Source organism: Melanerpes formicivorus, unplaced genomic scaffold (assembly GCF_026170545.1).
Source record: "Melanerpes formicivorus ecotype bairdi unplaced genomic scaffold, bMelFor1.0.p_v2 SCAF_3, whole genome shotgun sequence".
NCBI classification, from domain to species: Eukaryota; Metazoa; Chordata; class Aves; order Piciformes; family Picidae; genus Melanerpes; species Melanerpes formicivorus.
In genome coordinates this window covers 31701065-31719084 of record NW_027142355.1, presented here as the reverse complement: position 1 = coordinate 31719084, position 18020 = coordinate 31701065, and positions in this window count along the sequence as shown.

Here is an 18020-nt window from a genome sequence, read left to right as displayed (position 1 = left end):
TCGACTCAACCCAGGACAGATACTTTTGTTTTAAAGTGCTTATAAAAACAGTAAGTCCCCCCTAAGAAATTGTATTCTCTGAACCACAAGAAAAGGAATAAAAGCATTTATAGGATTTTCCATGCTTTCCAAGAAAGCAGAATTATTTCATGCCTGTCTGATGAAATCTCTGCCATAAAATAATCTTTCTCAGTTTGTCAGCACATTTATTTGAATAATGGAAACATTAGGGTGAAGTGTAATTTATTGTCTGAGATATGCTTAAATGCATAATGTAATGCCTTTTGTGTTTTAACACAAATTGCCTTTTGTGTTTTAATACAAACATATGTATATATGCTAAAAGGAGGCCACATTGGGATAGTTTGATAACATTATTATATAGCTTTCTAAGACAAAACTATTAAAAACCATCTTGAGATAAGTTTCTGTTCTTGTAACACTTGAAGTAAAAGTCAGACTTATTCCTGTCTGGGACTCTGTCAGATTCTTCCCAAAGTGCCACTTTGAAAGCTCAAGACAAATAAACTCCTAACTGAAAAGCTTGGCATTATTCAAGGAGACACTTAGGACATTCTTACTCAGATTATAAAAGCATCTGTCAGGAAAGCCACTGTCATTTGCGACCTGATGTAATTATTTCTGACAACAGATGTGCGCCAACTACAAAAACTCAACACCTTTAATACACTGATCAAATTTCATTAACAAAGCATGAATACTAACAAGATCATAAAATACAGAGCAGTTTAGGCTTAACCTATAAATAAAAGTGTGATTACTCTTAATAGGGAAAGGTCAGGTTAATTGGAAGTAAAAGTTATGTTGCGACTCATCAGTGTATTTAAATTTTAATTACCATGAATACATGATACCTACTGTTTATTAACAGTCCATGATTGTGAAGTAGTTATGATAGATGGTACAACTAAAATAATAAAAAATGCCATGTTCTAAAGGCTATCTGAATCAATTTGATTTTCGGTTTCTGAAGATGAACTCAAACTGAAATTTAAAATGCAGGACAAAAAGAGCTTTTCTATAGGCCTTTCTATAGGCCTTATATATATATAGGCCTTTCGCCGTCATTGGAGGTTCAGGAGGAGACTTGATGGGGTACTTGGTGCCATAGTTTAGTTCTGGGCCCCTCAGTTTAGGAAGGATGTTGACTTGCTGGAACGAGTCCAGAGAAGAGCAACAAAGTTGGTGAGGGGTTTGGAACACAAGCCCTATGAGGAGAGGCTGAGGGAGCTGGGGTTGCTTAGCCTGGAGAAGAGGAGACTCAGGGGTGACCTTATCACTCTCTACAACTACCTGAAGGGGGGTTGTAGACAGGCGGATGATGGTCTCTTCTCCCAGGCAGCCAGTACCAGAACAAGAGGACACAGTCTCAGGCTGCGCCAGGGGAGGTTCAGGTTGGATGTTAGGAAGAAGCTCTATACAGAAAGAGTGATTGCGCTATGGAATGGGTTGCCCGGGGAGGTGGTGGAGTCACCGTCATTGAAGGTGTTCAGAAGGAGACTTGATGGGGTGCTTGGTGCCATGGGTTAGCTGTTTGGGTGGGTTGGATTGGTTGATGGGTTGGACACGATGATCTTGAAGGTCTCTTCCAACCTGGTTTGGTTTATTCTATTTTATTCTAAAATGTTTCTTGAAGACATAGAATCTCAGGCACAATTGAGATTTTCTTCTACACTGATTGAGAAATAATAAATGTAAAAATGTTTATTCTTTTCCCTATCTATAATACACTTAGCTCTATTATGTTATATCAAACCTTCATTTCTTCAAGCATTAACATGTCTGGCAAACTGTTCAATTAAAAAAACAAAAAGAAAAATAATGGCATGTCTCATTTTAATTCCTAAAATTACAACACTATGGATTTTTAATGGTGTTTTTTTTTTTTGTTTTTTTTTTTTTGCTGTAGATATTTGATATCGAGTCAAAGTAAAGTATTTATTGATGTCATCACTGATTTATAGAATCTAGTATATAGTAGTTCTAGGCAAAAGTCTATGAAAAGTGTCTTATTGTACTTAAATAGAATAGAATAGAATAAAACCAGGTTGGAAGAGACCTTCAAGATCATCTCATCCAACCCATCAACCAATCCAGCCCACCTAAACAACTAACCCATGGCACCAAGCACCCCATCAAGTCTCCTCCTGAACACCTCCAATGATGGTGACTCCACCACCTCCTTGGGCAGCCCATTCCAATGGGCAATCACTCTCTCTGTGTAAAACTTCCTCCTAACCTCCAGCCTAAACCTCCCCTGGCACAGCCTGAGACTGTGTCCTCTTGTTCTGGTACTGGCTGCCTGGGAGAAGAGACCAACATCCGCCTGTCTACAACCTCCCTTCAGATAGTTGTAGAGAGCAATAAGGTCATACTGTGATACTGTGATACCCCTGAGTCTCCTCTTCTCCAGGCTAAGCAACCCCAGCTCCCTCAGTCTCTCCTCATAGGGCTTGTGTTCCAAACCCCTCACCAACTTTGTTGCCCTTCTTTGGACTCATTCCAGCAAATCTCACTTTATATACATCCTTCTTTTTTTCTCCAAGTGTTTGTATTTTACATGCTTAAGAACAGAATTCTTTTTCAGAAAAGAACCAGTGTATTTCACTCAGTCATTACAATATAAAAATATAAAGTTATTCTCTATACTTTTATAACAGTTTTATTATATGTGCTTCTATGTTTCTATACTTTCCAACTTAATTGTGAAGTACAATATATACAATCACAGCTTTCATTATAAACTGCTTTAGCTATGAACACTGTAATAAATGCTGTAGTTTAACTGATGATAGCTTTTTTGTCAACTTCTCTGATGTTCTCAAAGTTATATCAATCAGTTACGACACAGACATGGTTTGTACTTGAATAACTGCATTAATATATCCACCAAAACTCTGTCTGTAAAATCCTAACTCTATTTGGGAATACAATAATGACTTTGTGAGAAGAGGTGCATGTATAACACAGACAATAGGCCAAAACTTAAACAGTGTCATTTTTAACATTGCCTTATAGGAACTGCATCAGAAAGTGTCAAGTACAAATTGTGAGAATCTGTCAGGCTCTCTGGAGTATCTTAATGGTTTCTAATGATAATAAGCAGAGTGTGCCTCCTTAAAACCTTACATAAGGTGTGTTTGGGCCTGAAGCAGTAGTACACAAACTCAATACAAAGGAATCAATGTTTTTGAACGTATACCTAGTCATTAAGGCATCTTACTTGTGCTGCATAAGTTGTATGAATAAATGACAAATGTATCTGTTCAGCTGTGAATGCCTAACTTCAAAATTTTATATCAGTCATTCTTTAGCAAAAGTGCTGATTTCTTACAACTTCCCAGTCTGTAAATTGAAAAAACACAAGTTGCAACAACTATGAAGAATGATGAGAGCTGCAAAGGCCTGGTCTGTATCAGGATTGCCTCTGGAAAACTTCCATTCAAATATAAAGTATTTTATCACTGTTTTGATGTAATTAATTGAGAGAAGTGTTTTTCTTAATTCTGCGTTAATCTTTCTGAATACTACAGTGATTAATTTGTTACTGGGAAATATGAGTCAAAACTGATAATGTAACTCTCCTGGATTTTGTGACACTGTAGAACATGACTACTAAAATCTTTAAATAAAGCCATTAACAAAGCAATACAGTATAAGAACAAAACACTACGGTGTAAGAATAAGCAATTGCTTTTGAGGATACCAGGTATGTGGGTCAACAATGGAGTCTTATGTGACCAGTTCTGTCTGACTGTAATGCAACAAAATACAACATTTGGGATAAGTCTGCCCTAAACTTGATCGTTACATACAATAGCTACCTGAAAATTTCATGTCTCAAAGACCTGCTCTGTCCACCTGCTGTTCTTATTATATTGTTTAGTGACAAAATAAACTGACATTAAAGGAATTAATTACTGTGGAAGTGATTTTGTAGGTTTGTCTCCATCAGTTTAGCCTTGAATATTGAATACTAGTATCCACAAGAGTAATTCCAAGGTCTGTGTGCAACGTGGTCTGTAAGTGAAGCTGTCAACTTAATATTTGTCTTCAGAAAGAAAAAGATGTCAGATATCAGTATCAAACAATACACTTTTTTTTTTTTCCCAAGAGAAATGAAAATATAATACTTTATATCTGATTAATCTGAAATCTTAGCCTAATTTTTAATCCTCCTGCTTTTCTAGAGTTGTCCTTACAATTTGATTTCCTGTTTACGAACTCACTTTTTATTTCAGGCCACATATCCATCAGATGTTTTGTTCTGATCAAATAAAAATCCTGTCTTGTGTATGCACTGAATGGGACTCATCTTTTCTTACAGACAGGACTCATAATAATCTCTAGTCTCTATTTACAGCTTCTTCTACTTCAACTCTATTCTTACCTTTGTACTCTTATCCTTAGTGTAACATTCATAGGAATATCATGTTTCTCAACATTTTTTCTTTGTTATAGGCAGGAATCAGCATGTTTGTCTTCATGTAAGAATTCTTCATATAAGACAGATTTCCTTCATGATATTTTTTCTTCTGTTCTGTTTTCTGCTATTATTTTAAAATGTGATTTAATACTTTGAGATGTGTAATAGGTGTACTGATTTCCTAAAATTGTGTAGACTTAAACAGGTCTTCATTGTTGTTGTATTTGTGACTGAGTACACTAAATCTATCATCCTCTGTTTATGGGAAGTGCATGTTTAGAGGAGTTTAATTCCACTTCACTAGAAGTCAAAAATTGAAGGAAACTTCTAAATTTCCTAAATATATTTGGGTTTAGTTTATTTTCTTTGTTTCTTCTTTAAGCAAAGGTCTAAGGTAAGAGCATTTTTTTGAAAGGGAAGAGTTCAGTGACTTCTTATGTTAAATCCAGGCTTTTCACCCTCACTGAAATATTGTGAATATCATATGTACCATCCAAACTGCATGCAGAAATTCTTAACTCTTTTTGTCACAGGGAGTATCAGTTGACTCTCTCTAGAATTTAAAATCATCCAGATAGAAGTATCTCCAAAAAAGTGTACAGAGTGAAGCTGAGCCCTTTTTCTTTTTTCTTCAGAAGGTTACTAATATTGAGTTACAAATTATTAAAAGCAGACATGAAAAGAGCTCTCTTGGAAAAATCCTTGATAGTTTAAAACAGTACCCTGGCTCAAAAATAATGGTATCAGAATAATGAGACCTCTCTCACACATAGTCACAGAGGTATTCATAACATAATTTGTCTCACACTTCCTTCTTGTTCCTTATACCCTCTATATCACTAATTTCATTTCTCTTGTTCAAAATGTCAAATATCTATGCATTGTTGATCATAGACTTCATCAGACTGAAGTAAGCTCCAGTCTCGGCACACTTGCAGCAGGTTGTCAAATTAATAACAAGTTGAGTGTGTGTCCAACCTTCTGTTCTTCTTTGCATATGGTGCAGTAAGTTCTCCTGGTAAAACTGACAGAAAAAGTTTTGCTAGACACTAGAAAATTATTGCTGTTATCTCTTAAATACTCATTTCCCCCAAATTTTATGTTAAGGTTCACATTTTACATTCTTTCTACCTTCATAAAATCCCATATCCAGGTCTACATACAGAACCAAAATTATTCTTAATGAAACTTTAAAAAAATAATTAAGTTAATGCAGTGTTAATAGCTAAAATTTAGTTGAACATATTGGAGGAATATTTTTACCTTGCCTCCAAAGGTCCTTTCCAACCCCAACCATTCTGTGAATTAAACACTGTAATGTCTAAGTAAAATAACTTTCCCTTCATTTGTTGACTGAATTTCACAGCCAGTACATAAAAGTGAAAAAAACCCCAAAGAACTACATAAACAGTTGTCGAGGCTTGGAAGGGTAAGGCCAAAAAGCCTCCTCCCTCCCCCTTGTAAAGTAAAGGGAAAGAAAATTGAAGGGAAAGGGAAAAAAAACTCACAACTGAATTAGCAAAGCAGTGGAGCTGTATATTTACAAAGCAGGGAAATGCAGGGAAATATATACAATATTTACAGTATATACAGAAATATACAACAAAGTAGCACAGAAATGAGAGTTCCCCCCTCTGCTGAGGGGGTTCCCCACCTCTCCCCCTTTCCCCAGAGCGGGTTAGAAAGAGAGAGAAAAGAGGAAAAAAAAGTTAGAAGCAGTTATGTGTTAATTGGAAAGCAGTTAATACAGGCCTTGCAGTTTATCAGTTTTTCAAGGTCAAGCCTTGGCCGAAAGCCCAGCACAGAGAGAGCTGCTGCTCGGCGGAGGAGCGGAAGAAAGACTGAAGATAAAAGTGCCGGAATGCCCAGGATACCCTCCTGCACTCCCAGTTCAGAAGGTGCTTCCTCCCAATCTACCAATGAAATTAGTTTAGATCCTTCTTTTCGTTTACCAACTTCCGACCACCATATTCCCTTTCTTAAGGTGACAGCCTCAAACAGTCACAACAGTGATATAATTATAAGAAGCAGTGTTTCAAAGTAGAAAATGAAATTTTTATATACAGTGAATCAGTTTTTGCTTCTACCAGCCATACATTATTTTCACTCATAATCAAAGCTGCTGTGTTAAACAAGTTTTTACTAGACATAGAGAGGACCATAATATTGCAGCACTATTTTTGTCTTTGTGTTGTGTCCAGATTAATTATTCATATACATTGGGTCTTTAATACATTAGATATCTTTGAAATGCCCTACACTTAAGTACCTATGTAACCACAGACAATTTGCTATTAAGGGTTGTTTCATTTTGTTTTGGTTGTTGTTGCTTGTTTGTTTGGTTTGGTTTTTACTTTCTTCTAGACTGTACAATCTGATCTGCTTAGTTTTGTTTTGATTCCTTTACTGAAAAATTCAATTTTTCTATGTAATTCAAAATAATTACATTGCTATTATTGCCTCTTCCCCACCCCCCCACCCCCCCACCACCCCGGATGGGTATTTTGTACAATATTATTTTACATTTCAAATATATCATTATGATCATTAGTTACCTTGGTGATGAACATGTTGTGTATCTGAGATACAATTGTGTGCATTTTGCTGAAATATTGATGTAGATTATAATCTGCCAGAAGCATTACATATATCTAAACTTAACTGGAAGAAAATACCAATAACAAACACTGTAAGAATAGTAACAAGAAGTAACTAAAAAAAAAAAAAAAAGAGGTTAAAAAATAATAATAATACAAATATCTTTGAAGTTTCTGTTGCACATGCTTTTTTTTTTTTCAGGACAAGTTGTTAATTAAAAGGTGTCATACCATTTTGCAATAGAAGTCTGCATCTTTGGGTTATCTTAACGTTTCGTTAACACACCTAAGCAAGAGAAATTCACTGCAAAGATGAAGGCACAAATGCATTGATCACAGCAAAAAAAGTGCTGAGATTTTCTGCAGAGGTCACAGAGAATGAAAACACAAAAAGTTAAGTATAATGCTGAAGCGGTGTTACACATCTTCGGTTAGGAACTGTGGGAAAGGCAGCTAACACATGCATTTATATTTCAAAGGAAAAGCACTAAGCCATTTTCTGGTCTCAGACAGAGTCCAGACCTCTGATCTCTGTTTCAAAGTGGAATTGAAATAATCATGTGGTTAAGAATGAGGGAAGAATTTCAGGCACATCCTCCTCTGTATAATTTCTTTTTGGATTGGCTGCTCAATGTCTGTTTTAAAGTGACTTCTGAACTGCTGAACTCTTTTTGCTCAGCAGGAAGACTAGGGACATAACTTTTTGCTTGGCATTCTACTTCAGGTCAAAGATAGTTGAAACATACCAAAATATGCATAATCTTTGCTATCATGACATTTATTTTTTAGTATCATAAATATTTTCTCAGATGTCAGCTGCTATTTAAAGAATTCACTAACTGAGCCCCATAGAGACATCCCCTCCAGTTCTTTAATGGCCATATAGTGACCTCTATATTCACATCAGGAAGCAGTTATTTTCATGAGAAGTCTCCATGACATTTAACTCCTTAGAGCCTTGCCACCGAAATAAGGACAATAATTAAGACCTAGATTCTCAAATAGAACTCAGGTTAGCTGCATCTAAAGGAATTGTCATGTGGCATACTTCTATATTATGGACATTTTATTCTCAAGAAAGTTTAGACTTTGCAGTACTGACTTGGATAAAATTTTTAAAAATCCCACAATAGATGAAGATAGTCAGTAAGAAATAAACATGAAGAGGAAAGCATTGTGAAAACCAACTCCCTTTTAGTGTAACTGGTATGAGATCTGTTGCATGAGCTGATGGAACCACTGAACAGAGCTCTTGCCTGATTTCATCTGATTGTACATTCAGATGGGTGGGTCAGGTCAAGTGTGCTTGCCCCATCCAAACTCTGCAAGTTCATAGTATCATAGTAGCATAGTATCATTCAGGGTTGGAAGGGACCACAAGGATCATCTAGTTCCAACCCCCCTGCCATGGACAGGGACACCCCACACTAGATCAGGCTGGCCAGAGCCTCAGCCAGCCTGGTCTTAAACACCTCCAGGGACGGGGCCTCAACCACCTCCCTGGACAACCCATTCCAGGGTTTCACCACTCTCATGGTGAAGAACCTCGACTCTCTGGTGTCACATTCAACTAATTTTATCAATTTCTTAAATAACTTACAAAGGTTCTGAGACATTTTTTAAAAACTCTTATCTCTTGCCCACTGACGACATGCCTAACTTTTTAATTCTTCTTGTAAATAAGGTCTTAGATGAGCTGCTCGTATCCTAACCCATTAGCAGCCAGGAGGGTGGCACACTTTATCAATTTCCTGCCATATATTTAAAAATAATTAATATTATAGAAATGGCAACATCAGAACTGGCAATCTCTCAGCCAGTACTTTTCTCAGGCACAGAGGGTTGCAGCTATTTCTCTATTGTCCTGGCATTTTTTCCTTTGTTTACACAAAAATTGTTTTATTACTGCTTTATTATCCTTGTCTTGCAACATTTCTTCATCACATCTTACTGAATATATAAATTAATGCTGACTATTAGTTTATCCTGAGTAGCTCAGCAGCTTACATACAAATTAAACTACAATGCTATTCCTTCAGAAACCCATGCTAGGGGGAACCGTGGTCTGCTAATAAGCACTGTGAGACCATTTAAGCCTCCCAAGAAACTCAGGACACTCTGCTGTTTAAACTTACCTACAAGTATAATGTTTGTAAAGGTTTATGACTGCTCTATGTATTGGGGCAAACTAAACCTTAAAGCAAATATTTTAAAATCACTGTAATTACTCTAGGGATGCATGTAGTTTATTGTGCATTATTTAGGTGATTTCCCACTTAAATGAAAACTTTTACTGAAATTCATTTAAATTCTGTTGAATTCACAGCATAAATATGCAAAATGTAAAGGAATGAGGGCTTTTATTCCTCTTTTTCTCTTAGCACATGGTTCAGTATACAGATCTCAGTTGGTAGTGCATAAGACCCTTAATGGGAAGGCTGTGAGTTCAAGCCTGCAGCGGACAGTAGTGTCCTCCCTACTCTAGTCATGAGGTCTGTGGTGACAGGTTGGACTCAGTGATCTTTGAGGTCTCTTCCAACCTTAGTGATACTGAATATATCTCTGATAGAGTTGTTAACATATTTATATTGTTATTTGCATTTTGGGGGTTATATAACATTTTAAAAATGGGGAAAGATCTTAAGAATATTTTTAAAATATATATTTATTATCAATGGGAAAGAAGATCCTTTTGTCAGAGCATCCTTGAAGGAATTCACTTTCAGATCCAGGATGCACTTTTGTTAAAGGAAAACAGATAGGGGAGCATCCACTGAAACACAAGAGAGGCAAGCCAATTTTCCCTGCGATATTCTCAGATACAGTCTTCTTCAGTAAGTAGCTCTTGAGAATGTATCTCTTTCATTCTCACTAACTCAAACTTTTACTTACAAAAGTCTTGAATTGCTACAAAGAGACCTTATAACCAAATAGCTAGGTCCCCCCTGAAAAAATAAAGTTCAAGTTCTTTCTCATCCTACTACAGCACTATCATTTTGCACTCTTGGATCTACTCAGTCCATCTACCCATGTGTGAAAGACCCCTGTGCAAAGTACTGCTTTGAATGGGAATTGCTTGACTTGATCCTTAAATGGAACACCTCTTTGTCCTCTTTTTTTTTGTCTTGGTTTTCACAAGCAAGTTTTACTTTCTATGTATATTAGGAAATTGAATATTCTTTATTGGCTGAGCTCCCACTTACCAACTAAAGAGGTATCTAGACAGACTTTCTAGACAGAGAGTAGAGAGTAGACCAGCAGTCAGAGAATGGCCAAGAGGGTAGACTTTCCTCAAACAAGTACTTATGAGGAAAGAGCTATTAAAAACTTAGTTATGGGAGACTCTAGAAGCTGTGAACAGTAATTCAAGGCTCATGTTTGAGTAAAAGCATAAACCAGGAGTAAAAATAAAATCAAATAAGGGAATGAGTTCCACAGAAACATCAAGGTAGGTATGAGGAAGGATGAGAGAAAAACTGTGGAAAAAAACCCAGAAAACTCACTCCATAAAAATACCTCCTCATAAGTCATAATAAACCACAAGGAAACTGCTTAACACTATCAGGAAAAGAGTATCCCAAATCACCCAGCATGACAACACCTACTGAAAACCAGGGGAAAAAAAACAGAAAAAGGTGCTCAAAATCACAGTAAAAACCTCTCCTGCCACCAAAAATCTTTGGCTATTTTGCATAGATTAAAACAATTGCTGTTTCGTTGGTTTTGTTTTGGTTTGGTTTGGTTTGGTTTAGATTGTTGATTGGTTGGATGTTTTTTTGGGTTCTGTTTGTTTGTCTGATTTTTATTCCCTTTACAGTATTTCAAGCTACTTCTTTTGCCAGACTAGCCCCTATAACACTTCATTGTAAAGATTAACTGATATTATCTTTGTTCAGTGCTTCAAAGAGTGTCTTATTTTTTCATTATATACAGAGTATCTTTGTATAGTTGGCATTTTATTGTTGTACCAAGCACTTACTATTCTCACTTTATCTGTGGTAAATAATTGAGGTGTTCAGGAGGAGACTTGATGGAGTGCTTGGTGCCATGGTTTAGTTGTTTAGGTGGGTTGGATTGGTTGATGGGTTGGACACGATGATCTTGAAGGTCTCTTCCAATCTGGTTGTTTATTATTATTATTATTATTATTATTATTATTATTATTATTATTATTATTATTATTATTATTATTATTATCTGCTATTGACCTTCTGGCATTAGTTATGCTTCCTCCAAAATACTAAATCTGCTTCTGAATTCCATCTCAGTCATTCCAGACTAACTGCCTATAAGAGTAGTGCTGACACTGCAAACTGTCATCTTACACCACTGGTCAACACTGAGCAAAGAATCACAGCGGGGTTTGCACATACACGAACAACATAAGCTGCAGTGTCAATGAAGTGAGGGTAAGTCATGAAGGAAAGCTATCCCTGGGGCTTCCTTATGTTGCACATTAAAGGTCTGCCTCGCCTCTTCAAATAAATCCTGTGATGTATCTTAGGTTAAACTTTGGGTCAGCTGTTTCATTAAAGATCTGCAACTTTATCTACAGTGGTGTTGGAAATAGATTTGAAGTTGAAAGACTCAATGATTCAGCAGTAATATATAAGTAAAACTTACACTTAAGCCTCACATACATATCTATTTATGTATATAAGTGTATATATATAGGCATGTATATGTATGTATGTATTTGTATATGGACATAAACATATGCATATTCATATATATATACACACATACAGATGTGCAACAGTAGGAACAGCTCAGGTGGTATCTGGGCAGATAATTGTGTTTATAGCTTTAGTCGTTGAGAGTCTATTTATTGTGTGTATAATTCTTACTCATGCCTTGAAAAATAACACAATATTATCTTATAAATCTAACAGTCCCATTAGCATGCTGATATATTAAGAAAATAACAGCTGTCACTTACACATCAGAATTTTCTGAAAAAGATGGTTTTTTGGGATAATTTGCGTTCACCTTTCACAACCTTTACTGGAAAACTTGCTTTGTTTTTGTTTAGATTTATAGTTGCTTGTGCTAGATTTTTCTCTCATGTAGCATAGCATATTAGATTGTTTGACTGAATTGTTCATGAAAAATATTGAGTCTGGGAATCTGATGGAAAACTCAGTGGTAATTTAATAAAAAGAGCAAATGAAAAGCAATTTAACAAGAAAAAGCTAAAATACGTATTGAAGTTGTTCCTCTCTCTTTCTGTAGCTGAATAAATCTTGCTAAGAATAAGAATTTTCTTCACCTTTATATACTTTAAAATTGCTTGAAATCAATGAGAAATATATGTAGTGTTCAGATATGTTATAAGTAGGATGATCTGTTTTTTTAACATCTGTACTTCAAATGTCTTTTATGCTGCATTGTGGTAATTTCATGTTTTCTCTGCTCTATTTAGCAGTATTTTTAATTGAGTATAAGTGCTGACTGCCACACGCTCTGTATATTCTGTGGGTTGGATGCACTATCTGTTGGCTTGAAAGCTGGAGTGGAAAGTAAGAAGTCATCTGTCTCTCCTTTTCTAAATGAGATCATCTTATTTATGTGCATTTGTACAGAATAAAAGGGAAAACAGAGAATTGGGACAGACTGTCCTTCCAACATAGAGTGTATGCCACTCATTTCATTCTTTGCCATTGTTTTCCAACCTGTTAGCTAGGATAAGTGGATGAAGAATAATTATGGTCCTATGTGTGCTAACCCTCAGTTTAAGGAAGCATAAAGTGAAACAACCTGGATAGCTGTATAGGAACTGAAAGTCACCATCCCTGGAGGTGTTCAAGAGGGGATTGGACATGGCACTTGGTGCCATAGTTTAGTCATGAGGTCTGTGGTGATGGGTTGGATTTGATGATCTTTGAGGTCTCTTCCAACCTTGGTGATTCTGTGATTCTGTGATTAGGCTTTGTACTGAGAAAGGTTGGCCCCTTTTTGCAAATTTGTTCTGAAAATGGAGAGAATAGGCAGTGTTACATATAATGAAGCAATATGGTCCTAAAGCTATAGCTCTTTAAAAAATTGCATGTATTTCTGTTTATGTATCACAAACAGCTTAAATAATTTCATTTCCTTACCAGACCCTCAACCGTTCTGGTAATTAACCTCATCCTTAACTGGGGTAAGCAAGATTATCCAGTGAGGTTTTAACACTCCCTTTGCTACTCCCGTTTACACTAATTAAGAATATCGCCCAACAGCTTTGTAATTATATCCTCCAGAATTTCAGTGATCATTTTACATTCTGTATTTTTAGTAAAGAGAATGAAAATTAATTGCTTTAGGAATTTTGTAATTAAAATTTTTTATTTAACTTAATAAGTGTGCAATTATAAAGGAAACCATTTAAAATATTTTTAGCAAGTAAGCACTATTTTAACATAATTTTTTTTTTGTGCTGCAAAATAGAATTGTTAGCCCAAGGTCCAAATAAATTCAATAGTGTTCCTTCAATTATACTTCTCTGTTTCAGATCATCTGCCAAACTTGATCCTACAGATCTATCCCCAAGTTCCTCTCCTCAGTGATTCAAATTACGTGCATGGTCCATAAGCTCTGTTCCAGAAATAGTGATAATTAAGAAGTTTTACAGATAAATGAAGGAGATAAATTTATTGCTTGTTTGTTTATTTATTTGTTTTGGGTTTGTTTCTTTGTTTTGCTGAGGTTTTTGGTTGTTTGTTTTGTTTTTCTGATGCACAGAATTTTAATGCAAAACAGAAAGGAGAATAGAATAGAATAGACCAGACCAGACCAGACCAGATCAGGTTGGAAGAGACCTTCAAGATCATTGTGTCCAACCCATCATCCAACACCACCTAATCAACTAAACCATGGCACCAAGCACCCATCAAATCTCCTCCTAAACACCTCCAATGATGGTGACTCCACCACCTCCCCGGGCAGCGCATTCCAGTGGGCAATCACTCTCTCTGTGAAGAATTTCTTCCTAACATCCAATCTGAGCCTCCCTGGTGCAGTTTGAGACTGTGTCCTCTTGTTCTGGTGCTGGTTGCCTGGGAAAAGAGACCAGCCTCCACCTGGCTACAATCTCCCTTCAGGTAGTTGTAGAGAGCAATAATAAAAACAGTTCTTTAACACAGAAAATTTTCCTAAGGGAGAGATGACCTGTTCTAGTGCAGACTTTTTGAAGAGTCTCAGAGAATCAAGTGAAAATACATTGTATTGCTTACTTGCTTTGTATTTACTTTGCAAAGTACAGACCTACTGCATGCTAATTTACTTAAAATGCATTCATATATTCTTTACTTATAACAGGAATTTCCAGTTTTGCAGTGAAAAATGTAGTTTATACTACTTTACTCATTTCTAAAGTATCTTCTGTCTCAGTCTGCACCCCTGCAATACAACCCACACAGATATGAAATTAAATCAATGTTCATGAGAATTTTACAGATATATAATAATTATATTTTACAGATATATAATCTATTCACAGATATATAATTAAATAACATTAAAATATTCTCCAACAGGGTTTTTTTTAATGTCTTTTGCAGTTTTTGAAAATTACTCTTGTCTATTTTATTTCTGAAGACATTAGACCAAATAGAAATAATAATGTGCATGGTATGGTATTGTTTTTAATGGAAAAACACATTATATTGATTTGAAATTTTCATTTTGAGATGAGTTTGGCAAACCTTTCTATGCTACTACAAGTTTCCAATGAAAATATCAGTTTTGACAAGAGATCTTTCTAAGCAAAAAGTTTCCAGTAAGATCTCTATAATTCTTTGCTGAAAAGCATGTATAAGCAGCTTATTAGAGTCTTTTTGCCAGTTTTGCTCTTTTAAGCAGCAAAAAAATAAGCAACTGCAGACTAAACAATACCAACTTTTTAATTCTTGCTTGTGAGACATTTTTCAATCCCTGCAAAGACATTTTCTTCCAGATAACATAAGTACAACTGGAAGAGATAACTTCCACAGTATTGAGAGACTTTAATTGTATTAGCTGCTGACAGGAGGATAGTATTTTTAAGTAACTCAGAATCAAGTCACTGATTGACAGACCATGCAGACAATGAAATAAATGCAAGAAAAACTCAAAGTAGAGAAAACCATAAGAAAGTTAAGAGGATTTTGATTTGTCTTGAATAATCATCAAACATTCAGGCAACTAGAAGGCTAAAAAGAAAGAATATAGATTTATTTTTTTAATATCTTTATTCTTTTAATTTAAACTAGCAAATATATCCCTGAGACTCTCCCCCATCAGAAAGGGAACAGAAATATTTTAGTTTATGTCACTTTGTCTTACTTTGTCCTTGTCTCTGTCTGGAGAGGGAAAGAGACTCAGTTCTTTTGAATATTCCCATGTTGTGAAATTAGCGGCACAAACGAGGCCAAAATATCAGTAGCTAGACTATTTATTACATAAATAAAGTGGATGGATCAGAAGGGAAGAGGGAGAAAATAGAGAGGGAGAGAGAGAAGAGAGAGAGAAGAAGAAAGGAATTATATTACCACACCCCTCACCTCCCCACCCCCAAGACAGTTTGAGTCTGTGGAGGAAAGGTGCTGCAGGAGATGTTGGGTCTGTAGAGAAACGCTGCTGAGACTGGCTGGAGAAGAGATGTGGTCCTCTGGGCAGCCTCATCAGCTCCATGAGTTGCAGCAGGCAGAACTTAGGACACAGAGAGAGGTTTCAGTCTGCTTCTTCCAGGCTCCATGGCCTCTTTTCTCCGGAGCAGCATGGTCCTGGGCTTTTCCTTCTCAGCGGCATGGTCCTTCTCCTGTGTTTTCCTTCATCTCTGTTTTTCTTCTGTGCTTTTCTTCCTTTAATCATCCAGTCCAGGGGACACAGTCCCCCACATTTTTCTTCTTCAAACCAGTAGTTGCTCAAGTCTTTTATACAGTTTTTAGTCCTTAGGTATGTGTCCAAGTATTGTCCCTCAGGAATTCAGGGGCCAGGAAATCATCCTTAGGTCTTGTCCTGAAGGCTTGATGGCTGGGTCCTTGGTCCATTGCTGCAGGCCAGCTGCAGTCCAGTGTTATCATGATGCAATCGCAAGGTGATTTGCATCCAGTATTGGTAGACAGGATTCCTGCATGATCTTTGCACCTTCCTTCCAGTGGCTCTGCCCAACACATATCAGCTATTGTCTGGGCAAGCAGCAAGTGATTTTATCTTTGTTGAGTCACACCAGGAGAGCCAACTTTTAGTCTCTTACAGTCCTCAGAGGAGGTAGTGTGTTCTACACGGCCAACAGCTTGTAATCTTTTTTTCAGAAGCAGGTTTAACTTTGGTTCTGAAGTATGTGCCTTGTGTTCATGCTCATAAACATATCAGACTCCTAAAAGTCTGAGGCTACCTTGAAATCATGCAGTTCAGGAATAATTTTGCTCTTCTTGTTGCTTTCCATTGTTTCAGCCTCTCAAACTTCAATTAGGAAAGATATGTGTAAAAGAAAGCAAAGCTACAATGTCATTATGATCACAATCTGTCACAAATAAAATGGCAGATGTCACCAAACTACTGAAAAATGCAAGAGTTTGAAGTTCTGATGTAAAACAGTCAAAGGAGCAACATATTTTGTCATTTTTAATCAAGAAAATCTGCCTTCTTGAACTGGATGATTAAGAAGACTTCCCTCAGTCATTATTGTACAGTAATCCAATGTCTATTACAATCTGTCTGTGCTGTGTAAAATGCTGAAGTTGCATTTTCTGTGGGTGCATTCAGGACAATCAGATTAACAGGCTCAGTGGTGCAGCCTGCAGCATTTTAGGAATGGCAATATCTATGCTTTTTCTTAGTTTATCTTACTTTCTGTGAAAATTTCAGCACACAGAGCAGGGCTGAATTCATACAAATGGATTTGTGCAAGCAATTTCACAGGCAACACAGAATTTTGTTAGGGGAACACTTTCATTTACTGAAGATAATATGATTTGTGTATCACCTTTGTCTATCTTTTGGTCTTGTTTAATATAACTGACAATGTTATACATTGACACAGTAAGACACAATATGGAGCTTGTATATGTATTATATGTATGAACAAGAGCTTAACAGTTTGGTAGAGGGAAATGACGTTGTACAGTACTGTGAAGAGATACTGACTCTATCCACAAACATTGTATGGCTGAATGACTGCAGAAGCCCATGTCAAGTCATCAGATTTAATGTAGCTTTTCAACTTCCAGTTTTGAAGTCAACTAAAATAAACCCACAGACCAGTGGAAACAGAAGGGAAGACAATAATCTTAAACCAGAGAATGTGCTTTCATTATTTTTGCAGTAACTAGCTGAATAGAAAATAGCAAAAGTTAAGAGTTTGTTTTATTTTTCCTTTTGTTTTGTTTGTTTGTTTGTTGGGATATTTTTGTTTTGTTTCTTTTTGGTTTTGATTTGTATTTTTTCACAGTATCACAGTATCGCCAAGGTTGGAAGGGACCTCAAGGATCATTGAGTCCAACCTGTCACCACAGACCCATGACTAGACCATGACACCAAGTGCCACGTCCAATCTCCTCTTGAACACTTAGAGGGATGGTGACTCCACCACCTCCCTGGGCAGCCCATTCCAATGACTAATGACTCTCTTGGCAAAGAACTTTCTCCTAACCTCGAGCCTAAACTTCCCCTGGCGCAGCTTGAGACTGTGTCCCCTTGTTCTGGTGCTGGTTGCCTGGGAGAAGAGACCAACCCCTTCCTGGCTACAACCACCCTTCAGGTAGTTTTAGAGGGCAATGAGGTCACCCCTGAGCCTCCTCTTCTTTTGCACCAATGCTAATGATTCCTTGTACCAAGAAAAAGGAGAATCTTCTAAACACAGTGTCCTAAGGACTCTGACCCTGAGAAATTCATGACACTTGCAATTTCAACACTATTCTGTTTAAATAGCTCCTAATATTGCTCCTCCGAGCTTGGATAAGTCACTGTTCTACCAGTTCAGTTGCATTTGGAAAGGGTAAGAATGGCTAGAA